This window comes from Pinus tabuliformis, chromosome 1_1, assembly GCF_031772625.1.
Source record: "Pinus tabuliformis cultivar Carrire ecotype Pingquan chromosome 1_1, CPIR1, whole genome shotgun sequence".
Classification (NCBI taxonomy): Eukaryota; Viridiplantae; Streptophyta; class Pinopsida; order Pinales; family Pinaceae; genus Pinus; species Pinus tabuliformis.
Window position 1 is genome coordinate 164,810,008 of NC_142297.1, and position 17,506 is coordinate 164,827,513.

The window sequence follows — 17,506 nt, forward strand, 5'->3', positions numbered from 1 at the left end:
TTATGGCTCCGAAGGACAAAGGTGAAGGAGAAGGAAGGGTGACTTATGAGACACTTCCAAGTGCAGACGGGGTACAAAGAAGTGGTAGATTATTTTTCATGCTTTTGGAAGACCAAAAGCTCCTTAGTGGGGAGGATTGATCCAGGTGGCTCTAGACACAAGCAGAAGTCCCAAAGGACTTAGAAAGGGTCAAAATACAGGGTGGTCAGATTGCTCCCAAACCAGCACCAAGTCGAAGTGCTCATCACCCTGATTCCAAAGGTGTGAACGACACTCAAATTCAAGCTTGTATGAGGGAGAAAAAGATAGTCAAATTTTTGGTCAAAGTTGCCATGTAGGCCAGGTTTAATGGTCCTACAAATTGACTGAGTCTCAGACATGGAATCTGGCTCTTGAGGAGCGAGTGAATTTGTTGGATACTTAATTTGTCTAATATCCCTTACATTAGACAAAATAAAAAATATGGCTATTATTGAATAAAATAACAATAATAATAATATATTAAATTAGGTGGTGGGCCATGAACCCCACACCTCCATCGGGACCCAAACCATATTAAACAAATTTAATAGTTAAAAAAAGGGTCGGCGACCATGACCCCACCAAACCCTCCAACCACCCACCAAAAGGTCTATATATAAAAACATTACAAATAAGCAGTGGGCGGGCCACCTCCGGTGGACTCGGCCTACGCCCTCACCACTTGACAATGAGCATCCAGAGGTCGGCGGGTATCGAACCTGCACCTGCCAAGTGGGTCAGCCCACCACCATGCAGTGACCCCATTTAACACAAATGTAACAATGACAAACCGCCATCCAAAAAAACAATGTGATGTTTAAACTATTTGCCATTTAATGTGCCACACCATTTAACATCCATTCCATATATAATTCAACTGCCACCAAAAAACAAACGATGTGTATTTTTGGCAGAGGCGGGATTTGATCCCCCGACCTCTTCGCCTCCAACACTCTGCCCCAACCAAGACACCAATTGTTCCTGCTAGTTAATCCACTCGCCCATTTTGTACTTAAACCCTCTTACACAGTGTGCCTAGAGGTGAAGGCAGAGAACAAATTTCGCGGAGATTTTTTAAATAATTGCAGGTGGAACCATGAGAGTGGAGTAGAGGTAGGCAGAACCACGATTGAGCCCAACTTTCAGGAGGGCGAAATTTTTCTACCGTCCAAATTGGAAAAACTTTATGTCGATCCTACACCTCTCAGTGACACGAACCTGATGGCGTAGACATAATTTTGATCTAAGCAGCAGATCTTCATATGACCCAGAGGAGGGAATCTTTGAGGAATCTAGGGGGAATCTAAAAGATTCATGTAGCCCCAGATGTTCACTTTGTCAGAATTCAGGAATTTGACAGTCGATGTTACACTATTCAACACCACGCATCTAATGGTGTAATCAGATTTTCCATTTGATCATTCCATTTTTCAGCCACTTTTCAAAGTGGAGTGTAGGTGTCAGCATTCAATGTGCAAGCAATCATTTCCATGATATTTGAAGCCACGAGATTTATGCTAAAACTAGATATAGAAGTTTATCATTCTCTTCTTCAGATAACTCCTTGATGTGAGGTATATGCAGTGTGATCATGTACTTCTTATTTTCTTTGCTTGAGATGCATTGTGTTGTATAGATCCCTGTTTGATGTTTGATGTGTGATGTGGGATCTTGTTTTGTTCTTGATGTGAAATGTACTTATTGTCATGTTTTGATTGAGAACCCTTTGTCTCCATGTTGATGGGATATTCATGTGTCGTCATGTATGTTTGAATTGAGATCCCTTTGATGCCATTTTGGCGGGATGCTAATTATTATCATACGTGAAACTATGTCATGCTGACAGGAGTCCTTTTGTGAATGGGAGTTCCTGCAGCGGAACATCTTGTGGAGCCACTCCTATGTGAGAGCATATTCCTTGCATGATAGAGAAAACACATGCACGTACATCATCACTCTTTCCAACACTTAATGCAGCAGCCTACACCATCTTGACACCGGGCCTGGAGACGTAGTCCACACTAGATGAACTCCATTATGAACGTCTTCTGTATTATGTTATTGATTCTTGTCATGTTCCCTCTTCTTTACAACATGCATATATTTTTCTTTTTTCTCTTTTAAATGAAAATCTACCAACCTAATGGAAGTAAAAGATCTTGGTTAAATATAGGAGTTGAGTCAACTCGGATCAATGGACTAAACAAATTGATTGAAGAGTAAAAGAACCTATTATCCAAAAACTACTCATCCAATGCTAATGTTATCGATTCCAAAGTGTAACACACTTAAGAGTTAAGAATTATGCTCAATTCACAATTTATGCCAACTTCACCATTGTTAATTTACTATATGAGAAGTTTTGAACCCATCAATACTTACAAAACTAAAATACCATCTCATAGATCGATGAATTTGTGTTGTAATATCTTAATGACAACAACTTCTCGTATATGTCCCTTTGTAATTCTCAGATCATCATCAAAATAATTGTAGTCAAGAATGCCTTTGGTAGGGGAAAAGCCACCATGGCAGTTCCTTCTTTATCCATAATCGAATGCGACGTGTGTGAATATCTCAAACCATACATCCAAATCCCTCATAGGGTTAAGAGGATTCTTAGCAAAGGATTCAAATTTGATATCCATCATGGTTGAAGCAGGTATGCTAAACACACCCTTGTTTATTAACATGCCTTCAATGGGTGAGATACCATCTGAACTAACTAAGAATTGGATTGTGTCGCACGGAATGAGTCGATCTTGCGGACAAGATAGACCTTCCTAGAATCTAAAGAAGACCTAATGACAAGCAAACCAACCAGACACTATCTTTCTCTAAATATGCTTTGATAAACAATAGAAAACAAGTGTTTTTAGGGCCTACCTTTGGTCCAATGCAAGCTTGTGGATGCCCTCGCTCCTTTGATCCAAATGAGTTCCTTATCGCGAATCTGCAAACACAAACAAGGCAAACAAATTAAATAGCACCTAAAAAACCAATTGCATAAAACATATTTAACATAAAATTCAAGGAGTCCATGAAACAAATAACATAAGATACTTCTTGAGAAAAATGAGTTTGATTGTATTAATTCAAAAGAAGAAGAACTTTACAACCTTTGCCTTGACGTTGTACAAGCTCCTCCCAGGGTCCAATAAGATGTCTCCTCTACTTTGACAAGTTTCACTCACTCTCCAATGGAACCAAGAGGTATGTGATCTCTCCTCTCAAGCTCAACCAAAGAGTCTTAATTTCACCAGCATTTACCCTCAAAATGTTTAGCTTCTAACCTCTCTAGTCCTCACCCCAATGCCTGTATTTATAGTGCAATGGAGGGAAGTTACTAGGTCCTCCTTCAAAGGGATAAAGCCCTCCTTCAAAGGGATAGCTCCTTTAGTCAAGGGATTAGTTCCTTCTCTTTTGGGATGCATGAACCACCTCAGAGCGAACAATCCACGTCAAAATTCCTTCTAGAAAACTCTAGAATTAACCCAAAGTGAGTTTTTTAAGATAAAACTTGCACCTTTTGACTTTCACAAGGGGCTGCACCTACACCATTAGGGACAGAGCGGGTAGGTACACAGCTTTTGTACACAGAAGGTGCGGGACCGCAGGTGACCATGAGAGAAAGTGCGGAACCAGAGTTACATTGATTTTTAATGTCTTTCTCCCACTTCCAAAGCTTGATTTGAAGAGCTGAGGTCTTAGACTTGCTTAGGAGGACAGTACAAGTGATGATAGACCCATACTGACTGTAAATAATCATAGTGACGATATTTTTGTGTAACAGATTGCCCCCTAAAGTGCGAAGTCTGTAGTAGATGAGGATTTTATTTATCATATAGGAAGAGTGAAGTACTTTATCATTTCGAGGATCATCTTGTGGAGAGCCCGGTCGGAACCTGTAAAAACATTCAATGCAAGATATATATATGAGATCATATCATCGCTGAGGTAGGCATTCCCATACTCAGATCAAAACTAACTAGAAAACTATCTACTGCTCTGATATAGGAATGATCTTGTAAAACATCACAAGTATAGACTCATGTGAACACAGTATGGACGCAGCCATCTGTTTATGAATAGTCCACAATATAATGAATACAAAATTCCTTGCAGGCTGGATGGTGGAAACTAGATCCAGGGTCTTCATTTCTACTTCCCGAAATAGTATGATTCTATCCATGCGAATAAATGTGTTGATGTCGAAAATGGTAGAAACCACTTGATTACCAGTCAATGATGTAAACTGTTAACAAGTGTGAGAGAAACCACCAGTGATGTCAATGGCTCTCAAAGTACCCAGTACAATCCATGAGATGTGAATAAATGTGTTGATGTCGAACATATCACGGAATGCTTCGATCAAAAGTCAATGATGTAAACTGTCGTCAAAGGCGAGAAACCTGCCATTGAGGCATGCAGATCTCAAGGTACTGACGATTCCTAGATCATCTTTCTAGATAATGAGCTGATGTCGATAGAAAGCGATCCGTCGTAGGCAAGCCCACAACACGAAATCATAGATCAAGTTGAAGAAATTTAGTTGCAAGGACTGACTCAGGGATGGTCAAGATGGATGACAGATATTTCACATATGAATGGCTTATTGGCAGTGACCTCTTGAACACATAACGACACGACAGATGGCTTGGTGACAATTGACCCAAAGTTAATACCCAGAAACCGGCTGAAGACTTTCAATGTGGTTTGATCAACTGTTGGGCAAAGGATTTCCCAACCCAGGTGAATAAAAGTGTCGCGTTCAAGAGTGGTTACAAAGTATGACAAACAGACTCATTTTTCTCTCTTTTCCCCCACCATTTCTGGCAAGTACCTATTTATTTTTGACAAGCTTGAAGAGGATAACATTTGCTTGATTATAAGCTCATCCTTCGGATGACTCCAACTTAGTTTAAATTCGAACCCTAAGAAGGAGTGGTTCATTCCTGTTTGTATTTGAACAGGTCCTTTACTGTGAAAATTTAACGAGTCCAGTATAGGAGAAACTCGGCGTTTTTCAATTTTAGAGAGTCTGAAAAAACTTAAGAAGACTCCAGGGTTGACCTTTTTCGTAATTTGTGTCTCCCAAGCCCGAAAAAGTATAAAGTAATACTTGAGAGAACCACTTGATCTTTTACGACCAAGGAGTACTTTTCGTTATTAGTGCCCTTGACCCGAAAAAGTAAAAAAGTGATCAATGACACGTCGTTTTATAACCAATATCGAATTCGAAACGACAAAAATCCGGCAATCTTTTCATGTTTTTACGGTCGGAAAAGAGTTGTAAGTGGACCGTCTTTTAATTCCGTTTTAACTAGTTTAAAAGAAACACTCGGCAATCTTTTCATGTTTTAGGAGTCAGAAAAGAGCTTAAAGATGACTCGACATGTTTTTTTTTTGTCAAAAATGATAGATTTCGCCTGAATAATCCTTTATTCTGCACAAAAACACAAACATTACTCATACCTGTTTGAAATGGATAAAAGCATTGCAAAATAACTTTTCAAAGTGAAACATAAACAAATTTGCGATTTATTTTCTTAAAAAACTTATAAAAAGGGCCTTTGTCGATTCATTTTTATCATTTGAGTTTGGGTGAGAAAATAGTGCTTTTGCTTAGAAAACTTCCCGTGAAGATTGTGGAAACTCCAACCGTCGGAATCGAGCGCCGTCTTCTCCAGGCAATCCACATCATCCTACTCTTCATTTTCAACTGTTTAGTTTTTTGATTTAGTCTTTCATTTCATTTTTTGGGAGGGTTTTTAGGCGCAAAACCCGCGCGCGGGGGTCCGCAGGTTTACCATTGCGGACCCACGGACCCCGAATTTTTCTCCATTGGGAAAAAGCTCGGGGTCCGCACCTTCTGTGTGGACAAAGTGCGGAGCCATGCACTGTGTCTAACTTGGAGGGTGCGTACCCCACCGCAAGGGTTTTGAACCCAAAAATTCTCAAAAATGGACCAATCAAAATGTTTTCTAGCAATTTAATTAATCTTTATACTTGATGCAGAGAGTATATCATGCTAGATTGGCGTGAACGAGAGCATGAGGATGTGGATACTACCGCATGGAATCATTAGCCTTCACTTGATGCTTTGAGAGCGTGCGGACTGTACAAATTCTGGACCATTCCTGGCATGAGGGCTCAGGTGGATTTCTTACAGTGGCTGTTTGACAGATGGAGCATACAGGACCAGTGCTTTCTCATTGGCGGCCACCAGCTCGAAATCGAGCCGGCGGACATTTATTTCTTGACTGGTTTGCCTAAGAGAGGCGAAGACTTGACTCTGCACGGGACTAGGCCAGGTGGCCAGTCTGTCGATAGCCTTCGGCTAGAGTACTGCAACAGCTAGGTTAGAGACAAAGGGATAGACATAAAGACCATATCCCGTCCTGAGCTCATGGTGATTGCGTTTACTGTCACCAGACTTTGCGGAGCTGCCGCATTACATATTGCCACCGGATCCCGGATGCGTATGGCAGTTGATTGCTTTCGAGGCACCATCTTCAACTGGTGCAATGCTGTGCTGGCCAATGTGAAAGGCCAACTGACCAGGGCCAAGAGCTGATCCAGATTTAAACAGGAACGCAACAAATTACAGAGATAACCATATACACAAAGATGCAGCGGAAATAATACTTCATTTCATTAATGGAAAATACTGAAATATGCTTACAACCAGAAATGGAAATAAACCAGCTAGGGCGATGGTAGCTTATCTCTGAGAAGAGATGTGATGGCTACATGCCTCTGAACTGTCTTACAATGAGGCTCGAAGGCCTATTTATTGTTGAGAAACAATGGAAAACCCTTCACATTCCAAAACCTAACCCTAGGAGATGAAACGCCAAACTGTGGGCCCCGTTTGGGGTAAATTGGTACATCAACTTCCCGGGGTCGTAACTTTGGCATATGATCTCCGTTTGACGCATACAATAGCTCGTTAGAAAGATCTATCCGAGCACTACATTCCATGGACGCATGTTGCCCCCGGATTCCCCAAAAAACGTCGTTTAGGGCCTCAAAACGGCTCCGGAAGTTCAGGACCCGAAAAACTACTAAAAATAGTAAGTTGTGCTACAATTAAGGAAACTAAAAATGCTGAGAAAAACAATGGTGGGGGTCCAGGTGGACTTGGCAGGTGGCCACCAATATCCACCTGGATCATTCCTCCCCCCTTAGGAAGCAATGGTCCCCATTGCGTTGAGCTCCTCCATGAGATGAGGAAACTTTTGATGAACTTGTTCCCTGGTGAGCCACTTGCCCTGCTGAAGGAGTTGGCCTGCTTTGATAATTCGATACAGTTGGTTATTCTGTTGGCGAGTGTTCTTGATTTGTGTGTCCATGATCCGATCAGTTGCAGCTTGTTCCATGCAATCTGGATTTAATTCTGTGGGTTTGAGATGTTCTGCAATGTCAGATGTGTCTAGCAATGGTGGAAAGTATGGCCGAAGGCGGTCCACATTGAACACTGGGTGCAGGCCAAGGAATGGGGGAATGCTGAGCTCAAATGCATTGTCTCCCATAGCCTTAGTAATGGTGCAAGGACCATATCGGAGTGGTCTCAATTTCCGATAGGCTCCAGTAAGGCGTTCCTTTTGCAAATGAAACCAGACTTTGTCGCCCACCTGAAACTTGTGTGGCACCGGATGTTGATCATGTCGCTGCTTGTACTTGGCATTTGATTTCTCAAGAATGTCATGGACCTGCTGGCGAATATGTTGGATGCGCTCAATGAAGCTGGTGGCCTTATCTGTTTCGGACTGGACATGAGCTGAATTTATGTGAGTAGCTGCAAGTGGCATGGCCACATCAATGGGGCATAGTGGCTGGAATCCCAAACCCACCTGAAAAGGGCTATGGCCAATGGAGCTGTGAAGAGCTCGGTTGTAGCTGTGCTGAACATAGGGGAGGCTCTCGTCCCATGTGCGTAGATGCTTTGAGTTATACATGCGCAGAAGGTGCACAATCATCCTATTGACAACCTCTGTCTGGCCATCAGTTTGAGGATGGAAGGCTGTGGACTTCGTGAGTTTGTTGTCCAGCATTGACCAGAGACTGGACCAAAATGTGCTAAGAAACCGACTGTCCCGATCTGAGATGATAGACTGTGGGATCCCAAAGTGCACCCACACTCATTCAAAGAAGAGTTTAGCAGTGGCTTCTGTTGTGATATTCTTCTTGCAGGCCACCATAATGGCCATCTTCGAGAACTTGTCGACGACCACAAAAACACAGTCATTTCCATGCTTAGTGGAAGGAAGGCCTGACATCTAATCCATGGAGATGGATTCCCAAGGTCGACTAGGGGTAGGCAACGGGGTATAGAGTCCGTGCTTCTTAATGGTCGGTTTGGCAATGGCACAGGCAGTACATGATCTTATGTACTTCCCAACATCCTGTCGAAGATTCGGCCAATAGAAATAATTTTGCAGTACTGCCACTGTTTTCTCAACCCCGAAATGCCCAGCAGCCCGACTGTAGTGTGCTTCCCAAATCATCTTGGCACGCTCACTTGAAGGAACACAAAGGTGACCGAGGTGGCATAATAGGGCATCCTGGAGGTGAAAATCTGGAACATGCCGACCCTCCAAGAGTGTCGGTATGTGTGGCCGAATTCTGGGTCACTTTTGTAGAGAAGTGGCCAATCAGAAGTCTCGTGCCCACAAGAGTTGAGCACGGTGGTTAACGCCATGATCGGTGGTCGACTGAGGCAATCTGCAACATTATTGGTGTTGCCCTTCTTATACTTGATATTCAAGTGGAACTGTTGCAGGTATGTAGACCACTTCTGATGGCGATCATTCTGCAATTTCCCTTGGGTCTGTATGAACTGCAGGGGTCGGTGGTCTGTGTGGATAACCGTTTCCTTCCCCAAAATGTAATGCTTCCATTGTCGGCAGGCCTGTACAATGGAATACATCTCTTTATCATAAGTGGGGTACTTCCGGACTGTGTCTGAAAGTGTTTCACTGTGATATGCCACTGGATGTCCATGTTGAGTAAGGACTGCCCCAATAGCATAGTCAGAGGCATCTGTCTCGACCTCAAATGGTTGTTGTAAATCTAGTAACGCGAGCACTGGTGCCGTGTAGAGGCGATCCTTCAACTCCATGAATGCCTTCTGTTGAGATTCAGACCAAAAGAATTTTGCTTTCGCCCCTCCCTTGGTGACTTGACTCAAGGGCCAAGAAATATGAGAAAACCCCAACACAAACCTGCGGTAGAAGTTGGCAAGACTTAGAAAGCTGCGGAGCTCTATTAGGGTGGTTGGAGAGGGCCAATCCCGAATGACTTGGATCTTGGCTGGATCGACATGCACCCCTTCTTCATTAATGATGTATCCCAGATACTGAACCTGGGTCATGCCAAAAGTGCATTTCTCCAAATTGGCACATAGCTTGTGTTGCCGCAGTGTTTGGAGAACCTGTCAGATGTGGTGGAGGTGCTCTTCCCAACTCTGGCTGAAGATCAGAATGTCATCCAAGTATACTACTACAAAGGAGTTGGTGAATGGCCGCAAGATGTCATCCATTAGCCTCATGAAGGTTGCAGGAGCATTCGTCAATCCGAAAGGCATAACCATCCATTCGAAGAGGCCCTCCTTGGATTTGAAGGCAATCTTCCACACATCAGAGGGTTCGATTGGTACCTGGTGATATCGTGACTTCAGATCGATCTTGCTGAAATATTTCGCCCCCTTTAGTTGGTCTAGGAGGTCATCAATCCGCGGGATCGGGTACCTATTACGGACAGTGATCTTGTTCAGCGCCCGATAGTCAATACAGAGTCTCCACGTCCCATCATTCTTCTGTACCAACACGATCGGGCTCCCATAAGGCGATGAACTCGGACGGATGTGACCTTTCTGCAGGAGCTCCTGAATCTGCCTCTTGATTTCATTGTTCTCCAGAACGGAGCGCCGATAAATTGGTCCATTGGGTAGCGGTGCACCTGGGGTAAAATCGATGGAGTGCTTGACTTGACAGTGCAGAGGAACCCCTGCCGGGGAGATGAAGATATCCTCATACTCCTCCACAACCTTGTCCATCTGTAGTTGTCGTGCAGAGGGACCCCGTCTAGAGGCCACGGCCACTGTCTTCTTCTTTCCTTGAGGGCGTATCATCAGGAAAACAAATTTCCTGGTTTTGGAAATGATCTTACTGCATTGTTTTGCAGTAATCAAAGAGATGGCGGTAGGTGGTGCTACCTCTGGTATCCTGTACAACTTATTTCCCAATGTAATAATCACAGCACGGGGCCTTGATTCATACACAGCATGTCGCTTCCACAAGTATGGTTGTCCTAGTAATACATCACAAACTTCAAGGGGAGCAATGTCACACAATACCTCATCCGTGAAGGGCTTGATGTTGTATGGAAGGCGACACTGCTGGCTCACGTGAAGATCTCATCCTTGGTGAAGCCATCCAATGGTGTATGGTTGTGGATGTGCTGTGGTCGGTAAGCCCAACCGCTTCACGACCTCTGCCGAAATGAGGTTCTTTTGACTCCCGCTATCAACAATGAACTATATCGGGGAGCCCTTTACCCACATCTAGGAGAGGAAGAGACGCTCCTCCTCCTCTGGATCTTCGGGTTCATTTTTCTGGATCTTTGCGGTAGCAACAGTGGCGTTGGGATCCGCATCAATGATCTGCTTCCCTTTTTCATTCCCCTTATCGGGTTCTGACTCAGAGTCGGAACATGCATCTGATTCTGAAGCCTTTAGCTCAGCCACCAGTGACTGCTTGGCCCGACACTCACTTGTGTTGTGAGTGGAGCTCTTATGGAACTCGCACCATTTTCCAGTGTCCTTTCTCGGCTTCGCGGTGCTGTTCTTTGCTTGCAGCTTCAGCTGGTTGTCTTGGGCTGTCCCGCCTTGGCTTTGTCCTTTGTTCTGTGGTTTAGGGGCACCTTTCCCCTGCTTTGGATTCGCAGATCCAAAGTCTCGCTTCTTTTGTTTAAACTTCTGCTCGACCTTGTCGGCATATCGGTATGCTGCGCCAAGCGAGGAGATGTTTAGGAATTGTATTTCTTCCTGGATGTACTTGTGCAGGCAGCCACGGTATTTGAGTATCAAATGTTGCTCCGAATCCTTGATACCCAACTTTGTGCGAAGGGTATGGAAAAGATTGGTGAACTCCGGCACGTCTTGGTCCCTTCCCTGCCGCAGCGTGGTCCACTTTATGTATTCATCCTCATAGCTTCCAACAAGGTAGTACTGCTCCTTAATGGCATCCCGGAATGAATCCCAGGTGGGTGCGGCTGAAAATAGTGAGCCAGTACTTTCATCCTTCTGCTCGCAGTAGGTTTCCCACCAGTCCTTGACGTGGGGGGCTGCTTTGAGAAGAGCGAAAACAATCTTTTCCCGACTCGAAAATTCATGAACAGAAAAATAACCCTCTAGTAGATTTAACCATTTATCTACGGCATTTGCGTCTATCTGACCCTCGAATATGGGGATTTCAAAATTAACTTGTACCTTAAAGGGTGTGGCGTTTCCAGAGTAGCTGCTGGAAGCCGATGCGTTGCTTCTGGGTAGCCGCTGAAGGATCTGGGCAAAGTTGTCCATCATCGCGTTCTGTTGTCGCTCGAGGGCTTCTTCGAGCAAGATTTTGATGGGATCTCCTGCCCCCTCGTCTTTCTTCTCATCCGCCATGGGAGGCCGTCGGGATTTGCGAGGCTGGTCTTGCAAAGGTTCAACCAGTTCAAGCCCTAACTCCTTATATCCTGACCTTGTTGGGGACATGCAAAGAAAAACAGAGAAAAAGCAGACCGCTCTGATACCACTGATCCTGATTTAAACAGGAACGCAACAAATTACAGAGATAACCATATACACAAAGATGCAGCGGAAATAATACTTCATTTCATTAATGGAAAATACTGAAATATGCTTACAACCAGAAATGGAAATAAACCAGCTAGGGCGATGGTAGTTTATCTCTGAGAAGAGATGTGATGGCTACATGCCTCTGAACTGTCTTACAATGAGGCTCGAAGGCCTATTTATTGTTGAGAAACAATGGAAAACCCTTCACATTCCAAAACCTAACCCTAGGAGATGAAACGCCAAACTGTGGGCCCCGTTTGGGGTAAATTGGTACATCAACTTCCCGGGGTCGTAACTTTGGCATATGATCTCCGTTTGACACATACAATAGCTCGTTAGAAAGATCTATCCGAGCACTACCATTGTTGGAACGGGCAACATATCGGTCCATTCCATGGACCCATGTTGCCCCCGGATTCCCAAAAAAACGTCGTTTAGGGCCTCAAAACGGCTCCGGAAGTTCAGGACCCGAAAAACTGCTAAAAATAGTAAGTTGTGCTACAATTAAGGAAACTGAAAATGCTAAGAAAAACAATGGTGGGGGTCCAGGTGGACTTGGCAGGTGGCCACCAATATCCACCTGGATCAAGAGCGGACGACTAAAGACCTTTGGTTATGGGGCTTTGTTCGTGAGTTTTGGCCTGGAGAGGGTTCCTATGCTGATCCCACAGCACCTTACTGTTGGAGCTGGGCTTCCTCGAGAGCCCAAACTGATGCGATGGGTCGCAGTCATGGCCCGTCACCCGGACGAGAGGACAGAGGTTGCTCGGTTCAAACCTGAGTATTTCCAATGGTTGGAAAACCAGGTCTTTTCCATTCAGGACTTCCCTTACGCTGGGATAGATTTCGTGGTGACCCAGACATTGCTCTTCCACTAGGAGAGCAGTGGGACGAGTCAGGTAAAATCCTTTCCAACTTTTTCCTATTTTAATTTTTTTTTATTTTTCCATCGTCTCAAAACTGATAGTAAAAATTTCAAATGCAGATGTGGGTCCACAGCGACCAGCCGCTCTCCGGCTTTTTGAAAGGAGGCAACCAGTTGCACCCACGCCAGCCCCACAGGACGAATCGGCAAAGGTTTTGGCCGAGTTGGAGGGTCATCTCGAGCGCTTGACAAGAGATATTCCTGAGACCACTATAGACGACATTCCTCGTCGAATTCAGTGCTATGTGATTGGAGTCCCGGGACCTTTTAGGAGGTTCCTTTGCAAGGTGGCCTGGGTAGTGGTTTCTTATAGAGATCATCACCAGTGATAGGATGATCGCCTATTGTGGGCACATGTGAACTTTTTGTTTTTTGTACTTATCATTTTTGCCGATCATAAGGTGTTTTTCAACCTATGATCGAAGACGATGTATTTTTTGACACACTCCTATATATATCACTATTACCGGCTTATCTTGTAAATCATGTTATGGAATGGTTTTAAATTTACATGTATGATTATTGCAAATGTCTATTTAACATTCGAGAAGCAATTGCATCTACTAATGTATTTAAAGACCTTGGAATATGCTGATATTAAATGTAATCAAACTCACTTTCCAAGAGACGCACTCTCAAAAATAATCTTAATAACATTGGATTTCTAATGGCATACACTCTATTAAGCTGTAATACAACGAGTTCAGAATCTAACCTCACTATCAAACTCCGAATCCCAAATGAAATAGATTCAGACAATAACTTAATCACTACACTATACTCTGCAATGTTGTTTGTTGTTTGATCGAGGCTTACCCCATGCATAGAAACTAACTCGTCAGAGGGCGAATAGATAACCCAAGCTGCGGAAGAGATGTTCCGTGTATTACGACAAGCACCATCAGCAAATCCAATGTATGTTTGGAGAGGCATCGAAATCTGCAATATCAAGAGTAAAACCAAGATAAGAAGGAATAATGAAGGGAAAAACACTCTCTAATCTAAGCACACTTTTTAAACTAAAACACACAAGCTAGAAAGAAAAACTATCCTAACTAAAAATATCCATACCCCATTCTTTTGAGCATAATACCTCTTCAAGTAAAGGCCATTTCTAGGTTTACCCAAAGAGTCCCCATCAAAGTCTACCAATTCATAAGCCCCTTTGGCTAGCTTTCGCTTGACAACATAGGGACCATGCCACATAGGAACGAATTTTCCAGTGCCTAATTTATCATTAGCTTGATCACAAACTAAGACTAGATCCCTTTCCGAAAAATTTCGAGGGGTCACATTTCGATCATACTGAGCTTTCATTCGTTTTGCATGAGTCTCGATTGCCAATGCAGCATCACGTCGATTCTCATCTAATTGATCCAAGTATAACAAACGCTTTTCCTCTTCGGAAGTGGCTGGAAGTAACTCGATGGCCATTTGCAGTGACGGGATTTCGCATTCAATGGGTAACACGGCTTCCAAACCATAAACTAGTTGGAAAGGAGTGAACCCTGTTGATGTTTTTACTGAGGTTCGGTACGCCCAAAGCGCTGAAAATAGCATGTTGTGCCAATTCGACCGATGAATCCCAATGATTCGTCGGATCATGATAACTAAAACTTTGTTGATGGATTCAACCAGACCATTCGCTTGTGGATAATAAGGGGTTGAACTATCGTGACGTAAACCAAGCTGGCCTGTAAGTTCGGTCATCATAACGTTTCGAAAATGACGCCCATGATCAGTGATTATCGCTTGTGGGACACCAAACCTAGCAATTATATGATTGAACACAAAAATTGCAGTTGTTTTGCCGTCTGCCTCGAATGTAGGCATCGCCTCAGCCCACTTAGTAAAATAATCTACCACAAATATGATATATGCATGCCCCCCGGCCGAGTGAGGGTTACATGTAATAAAATCGATACCCCATTTGGCAAAAGGACCAACGACAATTATAGGGTGGAGAGGAGCAAGTGGAGCGCGCATCTTACGATCAAAAATCTGGCAGTTGTGGCATTTTCGGACCGCCGTAATACAATCTTTAAACAAGGACGGCCAGAAATAGCCAGCGCGCAATATCTTTTGGGCTGTGGCATACCCAGACATATGACCGCCACATGCTCCAAAGTGACAGTCATTTAGAACCCTTTCAGCCTCTTCGTGAGTTAAGAAACGTCGAAAAATAGAGTCCGCCCCACGGTGATAAAGAGTATCTCCAATAATTTTGAATTGTTGGGACTGGAATCGAATTTTCCGACGTTCCGACCTTGAAATTTTTGGCCAAAAGGATTGGGTCTGGAGATAGACGATGATATCCCCATACCACGGATCTAAAATGCTGATTAGAAACAAAGATTCATCCGCAATGGGCTCCTCTGCCACAGTTTCCGTGTCAGCACGCGGGAAGTCACACATTAACTCTGCAAAAACTAAAGATTTCTTAGACTTAGATTTCTCAAACTCCAAGTCGAACTCCTGCAGGATAATGATCCATTTAGAGTGCTTGCCCCCTAGCAATTGTTTGGTCAAAATGTAGATCATAGGGTTGCAATATGAAATTACCGTAGTTTTACGTAGTAAAATGTAGTGACGAAAACGTTGGACAGCTTGAACGGCTGCCAATGCCAACTTCACCACATGTGAGTATTTTAGCTCAGTTGGATTTAACGTCCGACTAAGGTAATATATCACATGTTCCGTTCCGAATTCATCTTCCTGAACAAAGACCATTCCAATGGTGGAATGGAAGGCGGCGAGATACAAGAAGTAATCTTAGTTGTAGTTGGGAGGATGCAACAACGGTGCATGGGTCAACGCGTGTTTGAGTGCATCAAAAGATTTTTGAGCTATCTCATCCCAAGAGAATTGAGTGTTTTGTTTCAACAACCAGGTAAAACCCTTTATAACCTCGGCGTAGTTAGGAATGAATCATCGTAAAAAGTTTGCTTTCCCCTGCAAACTTTGGAGTTGGCGAAGACTCGAAGGAGGAGGCAATTTAATGATAGCTTCGACCTTTGAGGGATCAATGCGAATGTCGGTTTTCGAAACTGCAAATCCCAGCAATCGACCCGTTTCTATACAGAAGACACATTTGTGTGGGTTAAATCGAATACGATAATGCCTACACCTCATAAAGATTGCTCGTAAATGGACGAGGTGATCAGCTCGATGTAATGAATGAGCAAGCAAATCATCGAGATACGGTTGCACAATGTTTTTGATGTCATGAAACGCATAAGACATCGCCCGTTGAAAAGTTGCTCCAGCATTCTTAAGCCCAAAAGGCAATTTGCAATATGCAAATGTCCCCCATGGACAAATGAAAGCCGTTTTTGGTTGATCGGCAAGTAGAATGTTGATTTGATTGTATCCGGAAAAACCGTCCATAAAGGAAAATATTCCGCTGCCGGCACAATCATCAATGATTTGATCGATATAGGGAGTTGGGTAATTGTCCTTTGAATAGGCTCGATTAATGTCCCTATAATCGATGCATATTCTTATTGTTCCCTGTTTTTTGTTAACCGGAACAATATTCGATACCCAATCCGTTAACGGGATCAGATAAATGAAACCTGCTTTCAATAGTTTTTCAACTTTCGCTTTAATTGCAGCAGCTTTTCGTGGGTGAATCTGACGCAAACGTTGCCGGACGGGTTTAGCGTCCGGGTAAGTCTTGATCTCATGAACAACAATCGCGGGATCAATTCCTGGCATTTCCTCATAGGACCAGGCAAACACGTCGCGGAATTCTTGAAATAGGGCCTTATATAATTGAATTTCGTCATCTGTACACGAGGCGCCTATATGAATGTTTTCAGCAATTCCGGGCTTAACCGAAATGTCAATAGGAATAGTTCGAGAAATGTTTCCCAAATTTAACTCTGAATCGGGATGTTTCATTGGATTCTGAGGTTCCTTGACATATTCAGTTGTAAAAATTGATGAGAAATCATTTTCAAAACGATCATTCTCGGGTAAAAACGAAGATCTGTGATGGAGATCTTCCCATGGTAAATCATCTACACATAGGATTTTACGAATTTGCTCATCAGAGTGAACAAGTTCAGAAAACGTAGTTAAATCCGAGGTTGATGTGAAAAGCGATTCCTCACGGACCACATTCATTAAGTCAATTTCGGTTGAAAACAGGTCGGCAAAAGACTGCACGACTTCATAGGTAATTTCATATGGACTCAAAGGCATGGAATTACCAAATGAGTCTATCTCAGATTCAGAAGGGATGATCCAAGGATTATCATAAATAATGGTGTCTGATGTAATCATATGAATAGTTGCAAATGAAGATGATGCGTTGATTGGAGGAAAAGGAAAATTTCCCAGTAAACCGACATCTTTAACTAATCCTACTCCAACATCCTTATATGGGATAGTTGTTTTACCAACATGCTAAATACTCTCCGAAGAGGCTGGGTCGGATGAAAAGTAAGCCAGCCGGTCTATTGTTACGATCCTTCCATTATGTGGAAACTTTATTACTCGAAAGACCGATGAAACGACCGCTATCATAGCGTAAGACCAACTTCTACCCAAGAGAAGGTTGTAGTCTAGAGGGGCATCAACCACCTCCACATCTAGACTAACGGTTTTTCCTTCAACCCCTATAGGCAAATCCTATAGAATGCCAAAAGGATGAAACCCACGGCCATCAAAGGCCTTAATAATTGTCGGGGATTGATTTAGTGAAGGAGAAC

At 43.3% G+C, this 17,506-nt stretch overlaps 1 pseudogene; it reads right to left on the minus strand.

Annotated features, from left to right (window-relative positions):
- Positions 1-2,420: 2,420 nt before the first annotated feature.
- Positions 2,421-17,506, minus strand: part of LOC149212096 (uncharacterized) — a 58,889-nt pseudogene continuing 43,803 nt past the window's right edge.